Raw genomic sequence first — 21,229 nt, forward strand, 5'->3', positions numbered from 1 at the left:
TAACGTGCACTACAACGCAAGCACACGGGCGTTTTTGGTCGTCTCAGCTAATTAATTCTAATGATTCCCGACACTTCAGAACTCAACTTGTAACTAAACCTATGTTCTGATATCATATATAATGAAACCCATAAATTTTGTACTGTACGATTTCATTTCTATTTTTTCTTATTTATTTTTAATTTCGTCCCCGGTCGTCTCAGGAGCGGAACCGGAAGTTCTGCGCTCAGCTAATTAATTCTAATTATTCGAGACATTTCAGTAACTCAACTTGTAACTAAACTAAACCAGTTCTCATTATGGGCACGGCGAAAGCGCTTGGCGCAGGTCATTCACCATGCGATGCGTTTTCTTCGTACAGGCTCTGTTGCTGACAGCGCGCGAGGCTTCGCCAACGGCCACGCTAACGCCGGTTTCAACATCAAGCGACATCAGCGATGAAGCTCGGATACACGGCGTCATCCCGGACCCGCCCCTTCGCCCAAGCCATGGATTCGTGACGTCACCAGCCTCTGCCTTTATAAAGTCTCTACCAGACCCGAGGATTTTCAGTGGGCACGGCGAAAGCGCTTGGCGCAGGTCATTCACCATGCGATGCGTTTTCTTCGTACAGGCTCTGTTGCTGACAGCGCGCGAGGCTTCGCCAACGGCCACGCTAACGCCGGTTTCAACATCAAGCGACATCAGCGATGAAGCTCGGATACACGGCGTCATCCCGGACCCGCCCCTTCGCCCAAGCCATGGATTCGTGACGTCACCAGCCTCTGCCTTTATAAAGTCTCTACCAGACCCGAGGATTTTCAGTGGGCACGGCGAAAGCGCTTGGCGCAGGTCATTCACCATGCGATGCGTTTTCTTCGTACAGGCTCTGTTGCTGACAGCGCGCGAGGCTTCGCCAACGGCCACGCTAACGCCGGTTCCAACATCAAGCGACATCAGCGATGAAGCTCGGATACACGGCGTCATCCCGGACCCGCCCCTTCGCCCAAGCCATGGATTCGTGACGTCACCAGCCTCTGCCTTTATAAAGTCTCTACCAGACCCGAGGATTTTCAGTGGGCACGGCGAAAGCGCTTGGCGCAGGTCATTCACCATGCGATGCGTTTTCTTCGTACAGGCTCTGTTGCTGACAGCGCACGAGGCTTCGCCAACGGCCACGCTAACGCCGGTTTCAACATCAAGCGACATCAGCGATGAAGCTCGGATACACGGCGTCATCCCGGACCCGCCCCTTCGCCCAAGCCATGGATTCGTGACGTCACCAGCCTCTGCCTTTATAAAGTCTCTACCAGACCCGAGGATTTTCAGTGGGCACGGCGAAAGCGCTTGGCGCAGGTCATTCACCATGCGATGCGTTTTCTTCGTACAGGTTGGTCACAACTGTTCGTTACGTAGTGATAATAGATTTTTAGTGGTTCTGCCGTGCCCCAAAGTTTGTATAAGTATAGCTTATGATTGTTTTTGTTCTTGCAAATTGATGATGTGTGGCGACGTCGAGGAAAACCCTGGGCCAACTGTTGAAGAAATGTTTAAATCATTGATGGATGGACAACAGGCAATAAGAAATGATATATCGGCCTTGAAGACGCGCCTTGAAACTACGGAAAAAGCTCTCGTTAGTTTTGAGAAGCGTTTCACTCAGTTGGAAGAACACGTAAAAACAAATACGAGCGCAGCTGCTGACTTGGTTGCAACTGTAGGCAAAATGGAAAAGACACTCAAATCACAGCAAGCCAAACTGATCGACCTGGAAGATCGCAACAGGCGATCAAATCTGATAGTTTTTGGCATTCCCGAAATTCCCAATGAAACTGCATCATTGTTACGCGACAAAGTTATCAACAAAGTGTTTTTGGAAAAAATGGGCGTGAGCTGTACATCGGTGGCCAGAATACATAGGCTAGGGAAGAGTTCAGAGGGCAAGCCGATTATCGTGTATTTTCAGGACTACGCGGAAAAGCATTCAGTCATGCAAAATGCACGCAAGCTAAAAGGGACAAATATTTCTATCCAGGGTGATTACTGCGCAGACACGAGGCGGAAACGCAAGTTGCTTTGGAATAGTGCGAAGGCAGATAAAGATAGCGGAAAGAAGGTCCAGCTAATACACGACAAGCTCCGAATTGATGACCAGTACTTTTCTTGGGATGACGCCTCGAACTCCCGCAAAAAGATTTCTGCAACTGACAGCTCACGGCGCCGCAAACAAAAATTTGTAACGAACTGCTCAGCAACCGAAAGCTAGCGCTTGCAGGTACAGCGGTGAGCACTGTTATGCCACGTACACACTAGCGGAAAAACGCACGCGGCGCGCCGCCGGCGGCAAGACGCGCGCCGCGAAAGCAGCCGCGAAACGGGTTTTTGTTGCCGCGGCAGGGATCGCTCCTGGACCGATTTTTTGCGGTTTGCCGCGTGCCGCGGATGAAGGAGACCAATGAGAGCGGCCCACTTCCGTGACGTGCGCGCGGGAAACTGGTGCCATGCGGACCCGCCCGACCGCTTGTTTCTCGTTTCGCACTATCATCTGCACGCGTGAGCTCCCGGATAGTTCGAGAAGGGGAGAGGAGTCTAGTCTGTCACGTGATTCCCGCAGCGGCGCACCGCCGGTTGGTGTGGCCGCCCTGCCGCTGCTGCGGTTTGCCGCCGGCGGCGCGCCGCGCGCGTTTTGCCGCTAGTGTGTACGTGCCATTAGGGTGAACACGCGAGCGCGTGGCCGACGGCACTGTCAGCGCCCCGTTACGGTCATCACTGGAAACATTGCGCATGCGCATCACGCCTTCCGCGAAATAATTGTTCCACCGCGCGCATGACGTCATGAATGCACTTGTTCGTCGTCTGCTAGCCGCATTTTTGTTTTCTAAGCCCATGCATCCTGCATTTTAAGATTTCTTTAAACATCTGTGCTTGAACAGAACAAGACAAAAAAACTTGTATATCTATGGGGGCGTGTCTATTCGTTCCCTTCAAAGTTGTTGTGCATGCAACGCCGTATATAAAACAACCAAACATCTTTCGCAGCCGTTCATTCTGTCGCCAGATCGTATTATGGCTAGGGTTCCCGATGATGAACGGCGCTCAATTGTCGATCTTTCCCTGAAAGGTTATTCCCAGCGGTATATTGGCGCTTTAGTTAATAGGCCCCTGAAGACTGTGAACAGGATAATTCAAGCCTACAAGTATGAAGGTCGCATTCAGGATGCACCCCGCGCGCCCCGCCCTAAAGCTACCACAGACGATGAAGACGCCCTCATAGTTGCAGCTGCTGTCCGTAACCCTTTCTTGCCAGCCCCAGAAATACGCGAGGACTTGGATTTGGACGTTTCGGACACCACTGTTCGACGTCGCCTGCGTACTGCGGGCCTTCGCAGTCGCGTCGCAGCGCAGAAGCCACTACTAACGGCGGCAAACAAGGACGCACGACGGCAGTTCGCTGAGCGGCACGAAGCATGGACATCAGAAGAGTGGGGTCGCGTCATCTTTTCGGATGCGTCGACGTTTTCGACGCGACAAGACCAAAGATTGCGTGTTTGGAGACTACCAGGCACACGGTGAGGCAAACTTCCTGCTTTGAAAAGCAGTTGTTTTAGTTAACGTCACAATGCCACGCAGGAACGACCCGGACAACGTGCAAGGTGTTTCTGCCAGTGGGAGATCGAGTGTGAACGTGTGGGGTGCTGTTTCAAGATATGGTTTAGGGCCCCTGCAACGTATACGTGGACACTTATCGTCGAAACAATACTGCAACATTTTGAACAATGTGCTGTTGCCATATGCGAGCAGTTTATTCCCAGACGGTGATTACCTGTTCCAACAGGACCGGTCACCGATACACACGGCGCGGGCTGTCAAGGAGTTCCAGGCGGAGCAGCACATGCAGCTACTGGAATGGCCTCCGAAAGGAGCGGACCTGAATGTGATAGAAAACGTGTGGGGCCGTCTGAAAGCTTCTTTGGCAAGGAAGCCCCTTTATTCCGCGACTTCGGACCAGTTGTGGGCGCAAGTCAGCAACGAGTGGGAAAGGCTGAAAGCCGATCGGGAATATGTTCGATCACTTTACGACTCGTTACCGTCCAGAATAGCTGCAGTCGTTGCTGTAAGTGGTCACATGACTCGCTATTAGATTTGCTCATGTTTTTATATTTGTTCTCATGGTCTTGTTTAACTTGAATTGCAAAAGTGCAATTTTCTTGAATAAAAAGTTTAATAATTATCCCTCGTACACTCACTTTTTTCCTTCACGCGCCAATCTTCAATCCAGATGGACCTTGAAATGCAGAAGGTATCAGCTCAGCGAACAAAAAATGCGGCTAGCAGACGACGAACAAGCGTATCGATGACGTGATGCGCGCGGTGGAAAGAGTGTTTCGCAAAGCACATGCTGCGCATGTGCAATGTTTCCAACGATGGCTGTTACGCGGCGCTGATAGTGCCGTCGGCCACACGCTCGCGTGTTCACCCTAACAGTGCTCACCGCTGTACATCAGCTCCGGCTACTTTCGTTCAATGCCAGAAGTATTGTAAATAAAACCGATAAGTTAGAAGATTTGCTTTTGTTATATGATCCCCATGTATGCGTCATTTCCGAAACTTGGTTACATGAAGCCATTCGTGACGATGAAATCGTTCCACCAAACTATCGCCTGTATAGAAAAGATAGGGGTTCTCGCGGTGGCGGCATTGCAGTCGTAACGAAGTCCGATGTTCATGTAACAGTTGCAGATCAAATCATGGGACACGAAAGTTTGTTCTTGAAGGTGTCTATCTGGGGACTGTCGTTTTTCTTGTGTTCTGTATATCGAGCTCCAGGTGCCGATGACTCATATATGCATATATTGTATGATCACCTTTTAAGACTGCGAGAAAAAAACTTGATAATAACAGGTGATTTTAACCTGCCATGTTTAAACTGGAATCACTTAAATTATGGTTCGTCGGTTTCCGGTGACTTGGCGATAGACATTGTGCTCAATCTTAACCTCCAGCAGGTTATTAATAATAATACCCGGGGAAATAATGTTCTTGATCTTTTGCTCCTGAGCGAAATATTTTTTGGTGGAACGGCAGTGGTCGAGCCTGGCATATCCGATCACAAGCTCATATCTTTTTGCTGGAATGTTCCAGCGGAAATGCACCAAAGTCATAGAACTGTAAAAACAATCAGACTTCACTAAGGCCGATGATGTAGCAGTCATAGATTATCTAGATACACATCTTAAGATAAGTGATAATAATGTTGAGCTCTCATGGCAACGATTTCAGGATACTGTAAAGTACTGCACTGAACAGTTTGTACCTTTAAAAGCTGTTCGAAAACAACGGATGAATCCCTGGATAAATCGGGAAATTATCCAAACCAAGCGTAAAATTAAAAGATTGAGAAAGAGGAACAAAACGATGACCCCGCAAATTGAGCATCTGAAACAAGAATTACTGATAAAGGTAAATTCGGCCAGAGATAGGTTTTATAGCACGAATATTGAAGAATTTCTTTCTAGTGATCCGAAAAAGTTTTGGTTACACCTAAGTCAAAGGAAACAGCAGATAGATAGCATTAAAGTTAATGGAATTGAAATAGAGGATGCGCACAGCATTGCAGAACATTTCAATGTTTATTTTCAAAGTGTGTTTGCAGATCAAGATCAGACTGCGCTTGCAAGCACATATAGCCCGTCGGTAGATGACATTCTAATAACTCGCGAGGGTGTCCTGGAGCTGCTCCTAAATATAAATTTGAAAAAATCTGCTAGTCCTGATAACATTCCCAATGCTTTCTTGAGGCGATATGCCGAACAAATATCGGAATTTATTTCAGAGTTTTTTCAGTTATCCTTAACATTGGGACAAATACCAGCAGACTGGCGCAAAGCGCGGGTTGTGCCGGTACACAAGAAGGGAGACTATCTCACAGTTTCAAACTACCGGCCAGTATCTATTACTAGCACGAGTTGCAAGCTATTGGAACATATTGTCGCTGGTTTCATACAAGGGTTCTTGAAAGATCATAACATACTATCACCTTTTCAGCACGGTTTCAGAAAAGGACTCTCCACGGTGACTCAACTAGTAACAACCGTACATGAACTTATCCCAAATACTTGATTTATCCGGACAAATAGATGTACTTTTTCTGGACTTTAGCAAAGCATTTGACAGGGTTCCTCATAGTAAGTTAATATATAAATTAGAAAAAATTGGACTTCCTTTTGGTATTGTACAGTGGATTTGCGCGTACCTGAAAGATAGGGAACAGTTTGTTGAAGTTAGAAATTGTAGTTCTAGTGCCCGTCAGGTCACCTCAGGAGTTCCACAAGGCAGTGTGTTAGGGCCTTTGTTATTTTTAATTTATGTCAATGATATGATTGATGTTATTCCTGCTAATATCTCCATTCGGTTATACGCTGATGACAGTGTTATTTTCAAGGAAATTGTGTCCCATGATGATCATGATGTGTTGCAGAGATGCCTTGTAGCAATCTCTGACTGGTGTTCCAACTGGGGAATGCAGCTAAATGCAGAAAAAACCGTACTTTTACGCGTAACAAGAAAGAAATTTCCCAGCAAATTTAATTACCAGCTTGAAAACAGAGTTATCACCGAAGTCGAAAAATATAAATATCTTGGCGTTACTCTTACCAATAAACTCACATGGTCAACACATATCTCGGATATCTGCTCAGCGGCATTAAAGAAACTGTGGTTTGTAAAGAGAAAGCTTAAATATGCGCCTATAAGAACTAAAATATTAGCCTACAATGCAATAGTGAGATCCAAATTAGAATATGCTGCAGAAGTCTGGGATCCGCATACTAAAAAGGACATCATGGAACTGGAGCGAGTCCAGAGAAAAGCTGTGAGATTTATATACGGAAAATATGCCAGAACTGATTCCCCGTCCTCATTAATGTTACAAAACAGAATACAGACACTACAAACACGCAGAAAAATTAATCGCCTTATACTACTACACAATACTCTTTCTGGAAAAAATAATATGGCGTTACCCGCTTCTGTATGTCGGCCTACTACGAGAAGAACACGACACAGTCACGAATATTTGCTCGCACCAATTTTCACTAGAACAAACGCCTACAAGTACGGTTTCTTCCCCCGAACGGTGAGCGAGTGGAATTCACTTCCCATTGGTGTATTTGAGTCAGATGATTTCATGGCTGCATTGGAAAAGCATTTTTGTGAATTTTAGTGATTCGTAGTGTGATCCCCGCTTCTTTTTATGCATAATGTTCATTTTATGCTACGTTATTTACACCTGTCTGTATTTTCTTTTTGCTTGCTGTAATGCAACATTATTTACGCCGGTGTGTATTTTCTTTTTGCTTGATGTAATGCCCCTCCTGCTTGGGCCAAAGTATTGGCCTGCAGTATTAATAAATAAAATTAAAAAAAACTTATGCTCCGATATCATATCTATAATGAAACCCATGAATGTTCTACTGTACTGTTTTGTTCAATTTTGTTATTTAATTTAAATTTCGTCTCAGCTAATTAATTCTAATTATTCCAGACACTGCAGTAACTCAACTTGTAACTAAACTTATGTTCTGATAATACATCTATAATGAAACCCATGAATTTTTTACAGTACTATTTTTTCCCTATTTTTTCTGATTTATTTTGAATTTCGTCCCCGGTCGTCTCAGGAGGTGCACCGGAAGTGCTGCGGAAGCAACAGGAGTGTCACTCGATGCTCCTGCCACTAATAAAGCACTCTGCTTCACAGAGGACCCAGACCCGACCATCGATAGCCGCATCGAGTAACCACAATCGTGTGAGAAAGTGTTAATTCGTACGTTACAACACAGCCATCCTCCCAAGCGCGCACATCTAGCGAGTTTTCAGTGTCGCTTCCGGATGTCTTCACAAGAAAACGAGAGAAGATTACCGAAGAAAATTTCGAAAAGCAATTCTTGGTTAAGATAAACAACATGCGAAGGGCTGCGGAGGACGTATTGAAAGAACCAGGCCAGGCAGCTCGCTCTCTTTGCTCTATTTGTGCAATGTTAATAAAGGTATGGAGAAAAGTAACGTTAAAGTAATCGATTGCTCTTTAGTAATTGCTGAATTGCTTCCGCGGGCCAGTAATTGGCAACTGTGATCAATTACATTTTTTGAAAGAATTGTAATCTTTTTTTTTCTTGTAGTGTTACAAGTCTGGCTCAGCCGCGCCATTTGCAGCCGCATCTGGAGCAGAAGCGGAGACGCGCTACCCTGCCCCCCTCCTAGGGCGCGCACATCTCCCCGCTCCCCTAGGGTGCCTTGATGCCCAGCGCCGCTTTCAGGGTGGGGACACCCACGCTTTTCGGCGCCATCTTGGTTCTTTCCAATACGGAGGCGCTGGGCGTGTGGCGGCTGCAGATTAACCATTGGGCAGAGAGAAAGGGCGGCGGGCGTGCTAAGGGCGATACCAACGCGATTTAAATGCAGATTTTCTGCTTTACCATCTGATAAACAGTTTGCTTGCATGGAGTGCTCGTTTCAAAAGAGGTTGTCCGACACTGTTCGCGTGTATCGCAACCTGAAGGTAGCACGATTTGTTTGCGAGGTTACCCCTTTTTTATTTACTCATTTCACTGGTGAACGACCCACGAATATTATTGTAATTGTACACTTGATGAAATGTTAAGTTTGAAGCTCTTTTAATAGTAATCTTGCTTCTTAGGGTTTTCCCGTCATATTTATGAAACTGGGAGAAAAATTAGGAGACGTCGCGTGAGTAGGCCTGCAGCAGCTCAGGTGCCTGCTGAAGAAGAAAAATGCATTGAGAACAGTTTTCAACAAACACAATTTATTTACAAAAGTAAGCACTAATTAATCCACTTTATAAGCTATCAGCGAGGTTATCTGGTTAAAATGTGGTTGGCCCTACTGCACGCTCGTACCTGCTAGAGTCTTGCTAGCATAACACTCAGCTGCCTTTTCAGGAGTGTCAAGCCATCGCAGATAGATGCGGAGATGTGTGGACACAAATCGCTCAACAAGTTTTCCAGTCACATCTTTGTGATGATAACATGGGTTTTCTGGCAAGGTTACATTATTTCCAATAATTTCCTTCGGGGCTTTTAATTGTGTTTCTCAGACAGCTCAGATCTTGAGCTTTAGAAAAGACTTGAGAGCACCCTCACATTAAAAAACAAAGACCAGAATTTGTCTTTTTGCATAAACTAAAATTTGCCGCCTTGGACACATTCATTTAGTTGAGCAAGGTGGTGTTCCTGTCCAGGTTCTTCAGCCGCTAGCATGTACATGCACACAGAGCAGTGTTCCACAGTGCGGATAATCGGCTTTAACAAAAAGCCTGCCAAGTGGGCGAGCACATCTTCCCCAAGAGAAGAAACTTCCTCTAAGTCGAGAATGAAGTCGCTTCTCTCATCATTCTCTTCCGACTGAGTGATGCTTTGTGCTTGTTTAATATTTGCTGAGAAAAAATCGACCAGGTAGGCACTGTCATCGATCGCGTATCCAGGAAACGGGTTTACAAGTGCCCCAATACTTGTAGCTACAAAAAAAAAGACAATTCGCAAACGTCTAGAATAAATCTATGCCGTTGGAACAAGTCGAACACGGCGATCACACCATACTACTACTAATCACTAGAAAAGGCACGCCAACATATACGAGCAACTTATCTGTGAGAATGAAAAAGATTATAAAGGGACATTATCCTTAACGAAATCATGATCCTCACTCGCATATCTTCGTTGTGTCCATCTGTCACGTTTTACTTGCGCTGCCCTTTTCTTGATCAACGTCGCGGGGGTAACAAAATATCCGCGGCTCTTTTGCGGTCGATCCAGTGCACAGAGCGACAAAGCTGCCAGTCATGTTTCGTTAACAAGCACGAACATCACAAGGGACTACACAAAACACGAGCTCTCGCACCACAACGCCACAAAGAAAACAAATGAGCGCGCATCCGTTCAGCTCGACAGCCGGCGCGAAAGAACCAACATGGCGCCGAAAAGCCAGAGCGGCGGCGCGGGGCGGTTCAAAGGCTGTCCCCACCCTGTAAAGCGGCGCTGGCATCGAGGCGCCCTACGCTCCCCCACTTGCGCGCGCGAAAGGTCGGCGCGCCCCTTCCCCGCCTTCCTCCCTTGCGCGCGCGTGAAGAGTCTGAAGACTCCGCTGCACCAAGCCACCATCCTTTTCGGCTCACCCTCGCATGCTTTCCCTCGCACCTACAGTATACGGCGGGCGGCCGCAAACTTATCGCACTTGGAATTTATACGGAACATAACGGTGACGCCGACGGCGACGGCGGAAATTCGTCTGGAGTGTCCATATAATTGCAATAAAATAATAATGATTACCGGTCGGCTCGAAACGGTTCAATTAAGCAACGGGTGCTCAATAGATTGCGCGATTCTTCGAATAACTACGTCTTCAGTCGGTGCACCCCACCAGCAGATTGTTACGACTCACGAGTTGCGTTGTGTGCGAGAATGGAGATAGACGATATGTATGTGCTGGTGGCACATACCTATCCGTTTGCTCCACGCCTATTGGCGTGCAGCAAACCGTGGTGGCGCAGAGCAGAGGTAGAACACCCGGCTTCAAATCTTAAGATTGTAGGATCGAATCCTCCTCCAGTCCACTACATTTTCAGGCATGGAGTGGCGCCTGACACCGGCAATATATATATATATATATATATATATATATATATATTGCCGAGAGATAGTGGGGGTATGCTAGTCCAGGTGCAACCAAATTAGGAAGACCCACTAAGCTTCAACAAAGTCGCTCCCTCACCAGCACAGGAATTAATTGGCCTCACTGGTGCAGTATTCGGCCACTACTTCCCTCATGACTCCTACAATTACCCATGGCCCTCAGTCCCAAGCGGTAGCGGAGCACCTGACCAAGGCGGCGGTCAGACCTGCGACGCGGCAGAGGGTGCTAAGAATCCCTGGGTCCGGAGAGGCCGCCACTGGAACTTGGCAACGTTCAACACGCGCACCCTCTCGAGTGAGGCTAGCTTAGCAGGGCTATTTGAGGATTTGTCAGGCATTGCGTGGGATATTGTTGGCCTTAGTGAGGTTAGAAGAACTGATGAGACTTACACAGTGCTGACTAACGGCCACGTCCTCTGCTACAGAGGTCTTCCAGATAAGAGAGAATTCGGGGTATGATTTCTAATCCATAAGGACATAGCGGCCAACATCGATCAATTCTACATCATTAATGAGAGGGCATCAGTCGTCGTAATAAAGCTGAATAGGAGGTATAAAAATTGGAGGATGCTTAAGCTTCGCCTTTAGGAGATAGTGTTGTCGGGACCTGTTCGCATCCCATTTTTCTTTGAGTAGGTTTCACTGCAACACAGAACGTGGGAAAGTCAGCTTACAAAGACCAAGCATACACCGATCCCCTTAAAGTCGGTTTCACTTCTAAACAGAAATGCATTGCTGGGAAGACGACTTTCCAGGTGCAATATAAGTCATCTTATATCAAAATGTGAAGGCCCTAGGACATTTTTTTTATTATTTTATTAATTTTCCCGACGCGCGCGCCTGCCCAAAACGCATTAAGCAGGCCAAGTCCCAATTTCACCAGCCGAGGATGCGAGCGCCATCTGCATAAGATTTTCGCAAGTAGCCTACCCGAGCGCGCCGCTGTTGGTATGGTAGAAATGCTGGCAAAAGAGGTTTGTGTTTGAGTTTCCTCGTAACAGAATTATGTTTTCTCGTACATTCAAATAACAGTCCGACGCCATCATGTCTGTAGGTTGTGGTTAAGTCATATACTTTACTATTTTTCTGACGGATTTCAGTGTGAGAAATTAAATTTTTGTTCACTAGCGCCTTACACCACGCGGAGGGCCTGCGCGGTCGGGGTGGTTCGGAATAATTTTCTCCGCCACGGATGCCGACACCCACGCCGGATTTTCTGCGACACGGGGCCCTTAACACTATCGCGTTAAAATGAAGGTAGTACAAGCCTACGCCCCAACCTCCAGTCACGATGATGAAGAAATAGGACAGTTTTATGAAGATGTTGAATTAGCAATGAGGAAGGTGCAAACTCTGTCTACTGTAGTCATGGGCGACTTCAATGCAATAGTGGGGGGAAAGCAGGCTCGTGAGCAAGCAATTGGCACCTGCGGCATCGATTCTAGGAACGCTAGAGGAGGGATGTTGGTAGAATTCGCGGAAAGGGAATACTCTCCGAATAATGAATACCTTCTTCAGGAAGCGCAGCAACAAGAAGTAGACCTGGAAAAGCCGTAATGGAGAAACAAGGAATTAAATTGATTTCATACTCTCTGCCGATCTCAGCATAGTGCAGGTTGTAGACGTTTTAGGTAGGGTAAAGTGCAGTGACCATAGGCTAGCAGGGGCGGATCCAGGTTCTTTCTGAGGAGGGGGGGTCAGCTTCTGTCAATTATGATGATGATGATAGTAGTAGCCTATCTTATTTACCGAAATTCACCGTTTCTGCTCACGATAAACCCGCGTTTTATTCGGCTAGAGCAACACCTGTAGCCCACCGTGGTGGCTCAGTCAGCTCAGGCGTTGCGCTGCTGAGCACGAGATCGCGGGATCGAGTCCCGGCCGCGGCGGCCGCATTTCGATGGAGGCGAAATGCAAAAACGCCCGTGTGCTTGCGTTGTAGTGCACGTTAAAAAACCCCAGGTGGTCAAAATTAATCCGGAGCCTTCCACTACGGCGTGCCTCATAATCAGAACTGGTTTTGGCACGTAAAACCCCAGAAAGAGGAAGAAGACCTGTAGCGAAGCCATATATCGGTTTCTCCGAGCTTATATGAAAAGGACGTTACCCAATACAGCCATGTGCTTGGCGGCTGTGCCTGATAATACCGGGTGTTCAAAACTCAGCTTTATGCTTTTCTTAAAATTAGGCACTGGGAGGCACACGAAGACCACCTGCGCAAATAAGTTATGCAGCCAGGGGGGCAAAAAGTGAGATGATAATAATCGCTGTGAGCAGCCCAACTAACTAAAATTGAAGAATTATTTTTTCTCGACTGCAGTAAGTGGGTATGTTTGTATTGAAAACTTAGAGGCAGTCGTGTTTCTTACTGCAGTCAATAAAAAGTTAATTATTCAATTTTAGTCAATTCGGCTGCTGACAGCGATAATTATCATCTCACTTTTGTCCCCCTGGCCACATAACTTAGTTGCGCAGGTGGTCTTCACGTCCCTCCCAGTGGCTAATTTTAAGAAAACTATAAAGCTTAATTTTGAACACCCGGTATATCTGGCCTGTATTTTTTCTTAAAATAAAATTTGGGATGATCTGTTGCAGGTTCGTTATAAATGCATAAGCACGGGTCCGTCTTTGGAGTTCTGTAGGGACACCTTGTTTTCCTTAAGGAGATTCTTTCTGTTCGGCTGAGACACCTTCGTTTGCTTTGGAGCTCCAACGCGGCAACCACTACGCTGGTTGTTTATGATATGCGAATCACCGCGTATGCAGACTCACGACGCCACCTACAAGAAGAACGACGGGTTGTAGTAGCCGAGAGCGCGAGCCAGCGTCTTCATGTTTTGTTTCCCACGCGACGCCATCCTTTTACACAAGGCGCGCATCTGCTCCCGTTTCTCTATCCACGCGACGCCATCGATGGCCCGCGCGCTGGTGTTGGCCGCTGACGTCACTTCGCAGTCGCTGCTCAAGACTTCACCCCGCTCCGCGAGAACGCCCACTCAGATAAACGGATCCAGCGGCTTTGACCCTATACTATGCTTAATGTACGGCAATAAAACTGCGAAGTTACAATAAAAAACTTGTACCGTACGAACGGTACTGTGCTCGTACTGGATATTGTCAACGTGTAACTGTGATCACAATGAGTGCTACAGTTAAAGAAGTTGCCCATGCGTAGTTCTTAGTTTAGTTGTTCGTTGCTATTATTTATACAGGGTTTGTCCGAAAAGTAATGTCAGTGAGTCGATTGAAAAGAAATTATTGATCAGACCGGTACAACACAATAAAATGCTTCAAAATAGGCTCCTCCTGCGTCGTTACATTGCTTGTAGCGAGATTCCCAACCACCGAAGGCGTCACGGTAGGCCTCCTTAGTAATGTCCTTTAGAGCCTTGGTGCAAGCCTCTTCGACTTTGCCAACTGTCGCGAAATGATGTCCTTTCATGGGAATTTTCAAGCGGAGAAAGAAGAAGAAGCCTGGGAGAGCCACTTCAGGACTGTAGGGCGGCTGGGGAACTGTTGGCATCTTTCAATCGGCCAGGAGGCGGGTCACGAGGAAGGCGGTGCAGGCTGCATGGTGCGTTGTCATGGTGAAGTTTCCAAGCGCCCCCGATATCAGGCCGGGTGCGATGAATCCTTCGTTTGAGTCGCTTGAGCACTTTCACGTAGAATGTGGCGTTCACGGTTGTGCCATGGGGTACAAACTCCTGGTGGACGAGGCCACTGATGTCAAAGAACACAATCAGCATGGTCTTGACCTTTGACTTGCTAATTCTGGCCTACTTGGGGTGAGGGAACGCCGAGCTGTGCCACTTGGCACTTTGCCTTTTTGTTTCGGGGTCGTATTCAAACACCCAAGTGTTGTCACCTGTGATGACATTGTCCAAAACGTGGGGGTCACTTTCGCACAAGTCATAAACCTCCTGGCACGTTTCAACTCGGCTCGATTGTTGGTCGTCCGTTAACATTTTGCGCAAGATCTTCGCGCACACTTTTCGCATCTGAAAATTATTCGTCAAAATCTCGTGAACGGCACTTTTTCGAATGTTTACTGTCTGTGCCACTAAACGGACACTCAAACGAGGGTCTGAATACAAAAGATCTCTCGCGCGCGTCACATTTTCGTCGGTGATGGTCGTTGATGGTCGTTGATGGCAGTACAGCGCGGGCTTCATCGCTGACCTCTTCACAACCTTCTAAAAAGACCTTGTGCCTCCGGTAAACTCGCCGTTCTGACAAACAATTATGACCAAAAGCTGTCTTTATCATAGGAAAAGTTTCCACTGCAGACTTGCCGAGTTTCACACAAAACTCGATGAAAATGAAAATGAAAATGAAAATGAGTTGACAAAAAACCTTGTCCTTACTCTCCAGATGGTCGCAGACGACTGAGCGACAGCGCGTGCTCATAAGCTAACTTACCCCTCCACCAATCCCACACGGTCTTAGCGCGCTGCGACGTATAGTCGCTTCACAATATAATCACTGACATTACTTTTCGGACAAACCCTGTATATGAACACTTCAGCAAGTGATCTCTTTCATTAAGCAGGTTGGTCGAGGAACCGATGACAGCCAATGAGGTAACCGATGACACCCCAAGGGGCAACTAAGTTGATCAGGCGTGAAGGCGCTCGCGCGGACATCGGCATGCTTGGCAAAAGGGACGTCCCTTAATTCGTTCATTCGACGCCACCGACGGGACGAATAAGGCACCGCCGGTGCCAGGAGGTCTAAGGTGTTCATGAGAACAAATAACTACGGCAACTTCGCGACACCACACCCCGATGGAATACAACTAAACTTGTGAGCGAGCTAGCTTTACTTCTACATGGCTGACATCCCTGGTACTCGCGAAAAATGCTTTTGAAGAATGCTGGTGGCCATTTTTTTGCGACAGGGCCATCCCCCTGTCAGCGAGGGGGCGATGCAGAAATCATAGGGGGGGGTCAGGACATCCGGACATCCCCCCTGGATCCGCGCCTGGGTTAGTGAGGTCTAGGATTTCTCTTAATTTGAAGAGAGAAAGAGTAAAATTAGTCAAGAAGAAACAGGCCAACCTAGACGCAGTAAGGGTAAGGTCCGACCAATTCAAGCTGGTGCTCGCAAACAAATATGCAGCTTTAGAACAGGAAGATGAAGACAACATAGAGGTAATTAATGAAACCTTAACTAGGCTGATTTCAGAAGCAGCAATTGAAGTTGGAGGTAAGGCACCAAGGCAACCAGTAGATAAGCTCTCCCAAGTAATAATAATAATAATAATAATAATAATAATAATAATAATAATAATAATAATAATAATAATAATAATAATAATAATAATAATAATAATAATAATAATAATAATAATCAGCCTATTCATGTCCACTGCAGGACGAAGGCCTCTCCCTGTGATCTCCACTTACCTCTGTCTTGCGCTAGATGATTCCAACTAGCGCCTGCAAATTTCCTCACTTCATCACCCAACCTAGTTTTCTGCCATCCTCGACTGCGCTTCCCTCCTCTTGATATCCATTCTGTGACTCTAATGGTCCACCGGTTATCTATCCTACGAATTACATGACCTGCCCAGCTCCATTTCTTCCACTTAATGTCAACTAGAATATCGGCTGTCCCCGTTTGTTCTCTGATCTACACCGCTTTCTTCCTGTTTCTTAACGTTAGACCCAACATTTTCCGTTCCATCGCTCTTTGTGTGGTCCTTAACTTGTTCTCGAGCTTCTTTGTTAACCTCCAAGTTTCTGCCCCATATGTTAGCACCGGTAGAATGCAGCGATTGTACACTTTTCTTTTTAAAGATAGTGGTAAGCTCCCATTCATGATTTGGCCATGCCTGCCGTATGTACTCCAACCCAATTTTATTCTCCTGTAAATTTCTTTCTCATGATCAGGGTCCCCGTGAGTAATTGACCTAGATAAACGTACTCCTTTACAGACTCTAGAGCCTGACTGGCGATCCTGAATTCTTGTTCCCTTGCGAGGCTATTGAACATTATTTTTGTCTTCTGCATATTAATCTTCAACCCCTCTCATGCACTTTCTCGGTTAAGATCCTCAATCATTTGCTGTAATTCGTCCCCGTTATTGCTGAATAGGACAATGTCATCTGCAAATCGGAGGTTGCTGAGGTTGCAATCGGAGGTTGCCATTGATCCTCACTCCTAATCCTTCCCAGTCTAAGAGCTTGAATACTTCTTCTAAGCATGCGGTGAATAGCATTGGAGAGCTTGTGTCTCCTTGTCTGACCCCTTTCTTAATAGGTATCTTTCTACTTTTCTTGTGGAGAACCAAAGTTGCGGTGCAATCCTTGTAGATATTTGCCAAGATATTCACGTATGCCTCCTGTACTCCTTGATTACGCAATGCCTCGATGACTGCTGGTATCTCTACTGAATCAAATGCTTTTTCATAATCTATGAAAGCCATATAGAGAGGTTTCGACAGTTCAGCGAATTCTATCTGATCTCTCGAGTTTGACACTTTCATGTCTTGCCGTCTATTGCATGACTATTGGTATGACTTACTGTTGAATCGATACCACTTAATTATTCGTCTCTTAATTAAAGATCATTATTCCCGATTTCTCTGTGCTAAAATAAAGGCCTAGATATTTCGCTTCATTGCCACACGTACTCGCAAGTCACTGTAAATCTCTTACACTGTACGCGACGAAGCACCACGTCGTCCGCATACCCTTTGCCCGTCACAGAAATAAGATAAATGAAAGCCTAATTCACTGTTTTCCATTCGTCATTGATGCCCTTCACATTGAGCGAACGCGAACAATGGACAGAGATGGAATCCTTGCTTCAGTCTTAGGTGAATTTCCACTAGTTTAATGTGTTTCCGGCCTTGCAATTTGCGCTCGGTTGTCCCTATATATATATATATATATATATATATATATATATATATATATATATATATATACACAGGGTGTCCCAGCTATCACGCTGCACGATTTTAAAAAAGAGCAACGGTGTTACGCGAAGCAAACCTAGTGCGTATTGTTTCCAGTACAGTGTAGTAGCCACCAGTAATTTTTTCGTTACCGATATTTAATTAATTAATTGTAATTAATTATCTAACTCGAGAAGTACTGTCCTAATTATCAAAGTGTCAATAAGGCGTATGTAGGCAACCACGTGGGGCATCTAACTGCGGTATTTTCAGCGCCGTACTAACTGCGTACTCATTTTTTCCCGAGTGATAAAGAAAGCCCATTCATTACACAGAGAAGAAATACAGCCTCTCGTTGGACTTTTTGTCCTTCTGTTCCCTCCAGCAGCATAACTTGATCGCTAATTCCTGTGACAACGTCTTTGACCTTTACGTATCGAGTGTTCAAGTTTTAGATGTCTCTCGTTCTGACATGTCCCTTGTGCGTTCCGATAAGTTTCATCTGTCACTAAAGTTTCATCTGTCACTCTGTGTAAGCCTTGAGGCAGAGCTCGTCCAGTGGCATAAATGAATCCTCTCGAATTGCTCTGAAGCGTGATGATCATGTTGGTTTATATGATTTCTTGTCCACCACCGACTGGTCACTGGTTACAGACAATATCAACGTTGATGACCAAGTAGGTCTGTTTGCGAAGCTTGTTTTGAGCAGTAAGGTCAAATAGATTCCCCAGTACAGACCTAAGCGCTCTGAATATCTCCATATGGTTGTCGTCTGAACTTATGCCCTAAAGCATAAAGATCGCGCACACCGAAAATCTGGAAGTCCTGTGCCTAATGAGTGGAGAGAAGAATTACGTTTTGGGGGGCTCTCTGCAAACGCCTCTATCACGACTCATACATTGTATTCTTGGAAAATAGCGCCTCCGAGCGCCCGGTGGAATCTTGAAAGAATATCCGCAAGCGCTCTAGTAAACGTGTTGAGTGTTTTCCCCTGCTCGACTCTTGTGGAGTCGAAGTCCTGCTAGTTGCGCAATGTTTTCCTGTCCAATTATAATCCTTATTTAAAGCTTCAAGTTTCAACACTGCCGTCAGTTAGCAGCACACGACGGTTCCTACATCTAGTGCTGTGTAATTTGATGAAAAGCTCATCCATCACGAATCCATCATCCATCACGCTTGAAGCCAATTCCCTATCCTGCGGCCCTGATGGCATCCCCTCCGCCATTCTAAAAGCTTACGGCAGTATATTTGCCCCAGTATTGACATCCATATTTAATAACTCTTTGAATGCTTCCACTTTCCCTCACATGTGGAAAACTGCTCGTGTTTTTCCTGTATTTAAGTCTGGCTGTCAAACCATTGTCTCGAATTACCGCCTGATTTCTCTTCTCTGTGCCACGTCTAAGATTTTTTAGTTTATTTTTCACAAGATATTGTTTTTTACTGGGAAAAACTGATTGATTCCGAATCAGCATGGATTTCTTACCGGCCGCTCCACTATCGCAAATCTCGCAAGCATTATGGCGCAGACCTCAGCGCCGGTACTTCAAAGGGGGCAAGCTGACGCCATTTACTGTGACCTGAGCAAAGATTTTGATGTAGTCAGCCACTCACTGTTTCTGATAAAGCTTACGCACTTTAGTTATGACTCGTCCGTTGTCAATCTCTTGCGCAGTTATCTTCTTGATAGATCATGTTATGTAAACGTCAATGCCAAACGTCTTCTTCTTACGTGGCAATTAGTGGCGACCTTCAAGGATCAGTATTGGGACCACTCCTTTTTTTTATTAATGACGTTCTTTCCGCTAATTCGGAACTCTTCTTTCCTTCTATATGGCAATGACATCAAGATTTTAAAGAAAATTCACACTGTGGATGACTGTCGCTCCCGGCAGTCGGACCTGTTTACCTTTTATAAATGATGAAAAGCTGATAACCTCACCTTGAATGCTGCTAAGACCAAAGTCGGACCTTCACACGCAAAACCGCAACCATTTCTTTTTATTGTTCTGTAGATTCTGTACCGTTGCGTAAGGTCTGTGAGATCAATGATCGCGGGGTACGTTTTGATGCAACCTTACACTTTTCTGCTTACACTAAACGTGTTGCAATGCAGGATATGCGCTCTCTGGACTCTATTTGCAGACTATTGAGGGAATTCAAGTCTCCTATCGCTCCGCAAATTGTACACAACAATCTGTTTTCCTCAACTCGAATATGCAATAGATCTTGTGGAATTACTTTTCTAGATCCAACAGTGGCATTATAGATCGGGTCAGGAAAAAGTTCCTAATGTATCATCACCGCTTTGCTAACACGAACACTGAACCTTGTTCTAGCACTGTTGGATTACTTGTCATTGCCCTTACTTCGCTGCCGAAGTAATCACGCTGACCTTCTGTTTCTTTTTAAACTCCTTCACGGTATCCTCACCTGCCCTGACTGAACTCCTCAGTTGTATCATGTTTCGTATTCCGCGCAATATCACCAGAGAACACAGACCTTTCCATGTTCCTGGTGTCTCATCCATGGTGTTTGTGCCGTCCTGAAGTACAGCTCAGAACTCCAGGACTTCAGGAAAAGTCAGATCTAGCAACGTCTCCACAATTGAGCTTACTCCTGTTGTATGAGAGATACAGTAGTCACGTACACGTCTATACAGACGGATCAACTACACCGACCAGTTCTGGCGGTGCAGAGCTCACGGCTCTGCGCAGTGCACTTCAATTTATTGACGCAGAGAGTCCTGGTACATGGGCCGTCTTTTCCGACTTGAGACCGGCTTTACACAGTATAGTCGGTTCTCGAACGTGGAGCTCACGAACAGCTAACGTACGAAATTGTCAAACTTCACCACGATACCAAAAAGAAAAGCCACGAAATTATTTTCCAGTGGCTCCATGGCCATTGCGGGATCAGTGGAAACGATCACGCAGACAAAGCTGCCCGAGAATCACATCAAGAACAACACAGCGTTCTCATTCCTCTTTCCGGGACAGACGCTGCAAGGCAGCTTCGTCACCTGGCACGCAAGCTATCTTTAACACAGTGGAACACCCCAAATATAAGGCGCACGTACCTACCAGGCTACTCAAACTTCACTCCAACTCCGATCTCCACCCGGGATTTATTATTATTATTATTATTATTATTATTATTATTATTATTATTATTATTATTATTATTATTATTATTATTATTATTATTATTATTATTATTATTATTATTATTATTATTATTATTATTATTATTATTATTATTGGTGATTTTAATACACCAGGTATTCATTGGAACACACTTAGATATTATCATTACAATCATTACACAGAGAAGAAATGCAGCTTGTTCTTGGACTTTCTGCCCTTCTGTTCCCTTCAGCAGCATAACTTGATCGCCAATTCCTGTGGCAACGTCTTAGATCTTTGCATCTCGAATGCTCAAGTCTTAGATGCATCTCGTTCCGAAATTTTCCTTGTGCGTACCGATAAGTTTCATCCGCCACTAAAGATAACTGCCTCTGTGTCAGCACTGAGGCAGAGCTCCTCCAGTGGCATAAATGAATCCCCACGCTTTGCTTTCAAGCGTGGTGATTATCTTGGTTTATATAATTTTTTGTCCACCACCGACTGGTCACTGGTTAC

Source organism: Dermacentor silvarum, chromosome 1 (assembly GCF_013339745.2).
Source record: "Dermacentor silvarum isolate Dsil-2018 chromosome 1, BIME_Dsil_1.4, whole genome shotgun sequence".
Lineage (NCBI taxonomy): Eukaryota > Metazoa > Arthropoda > Arachnida > Ixodida > Ixodidae > Dermacentor > Dermacentor silvarum.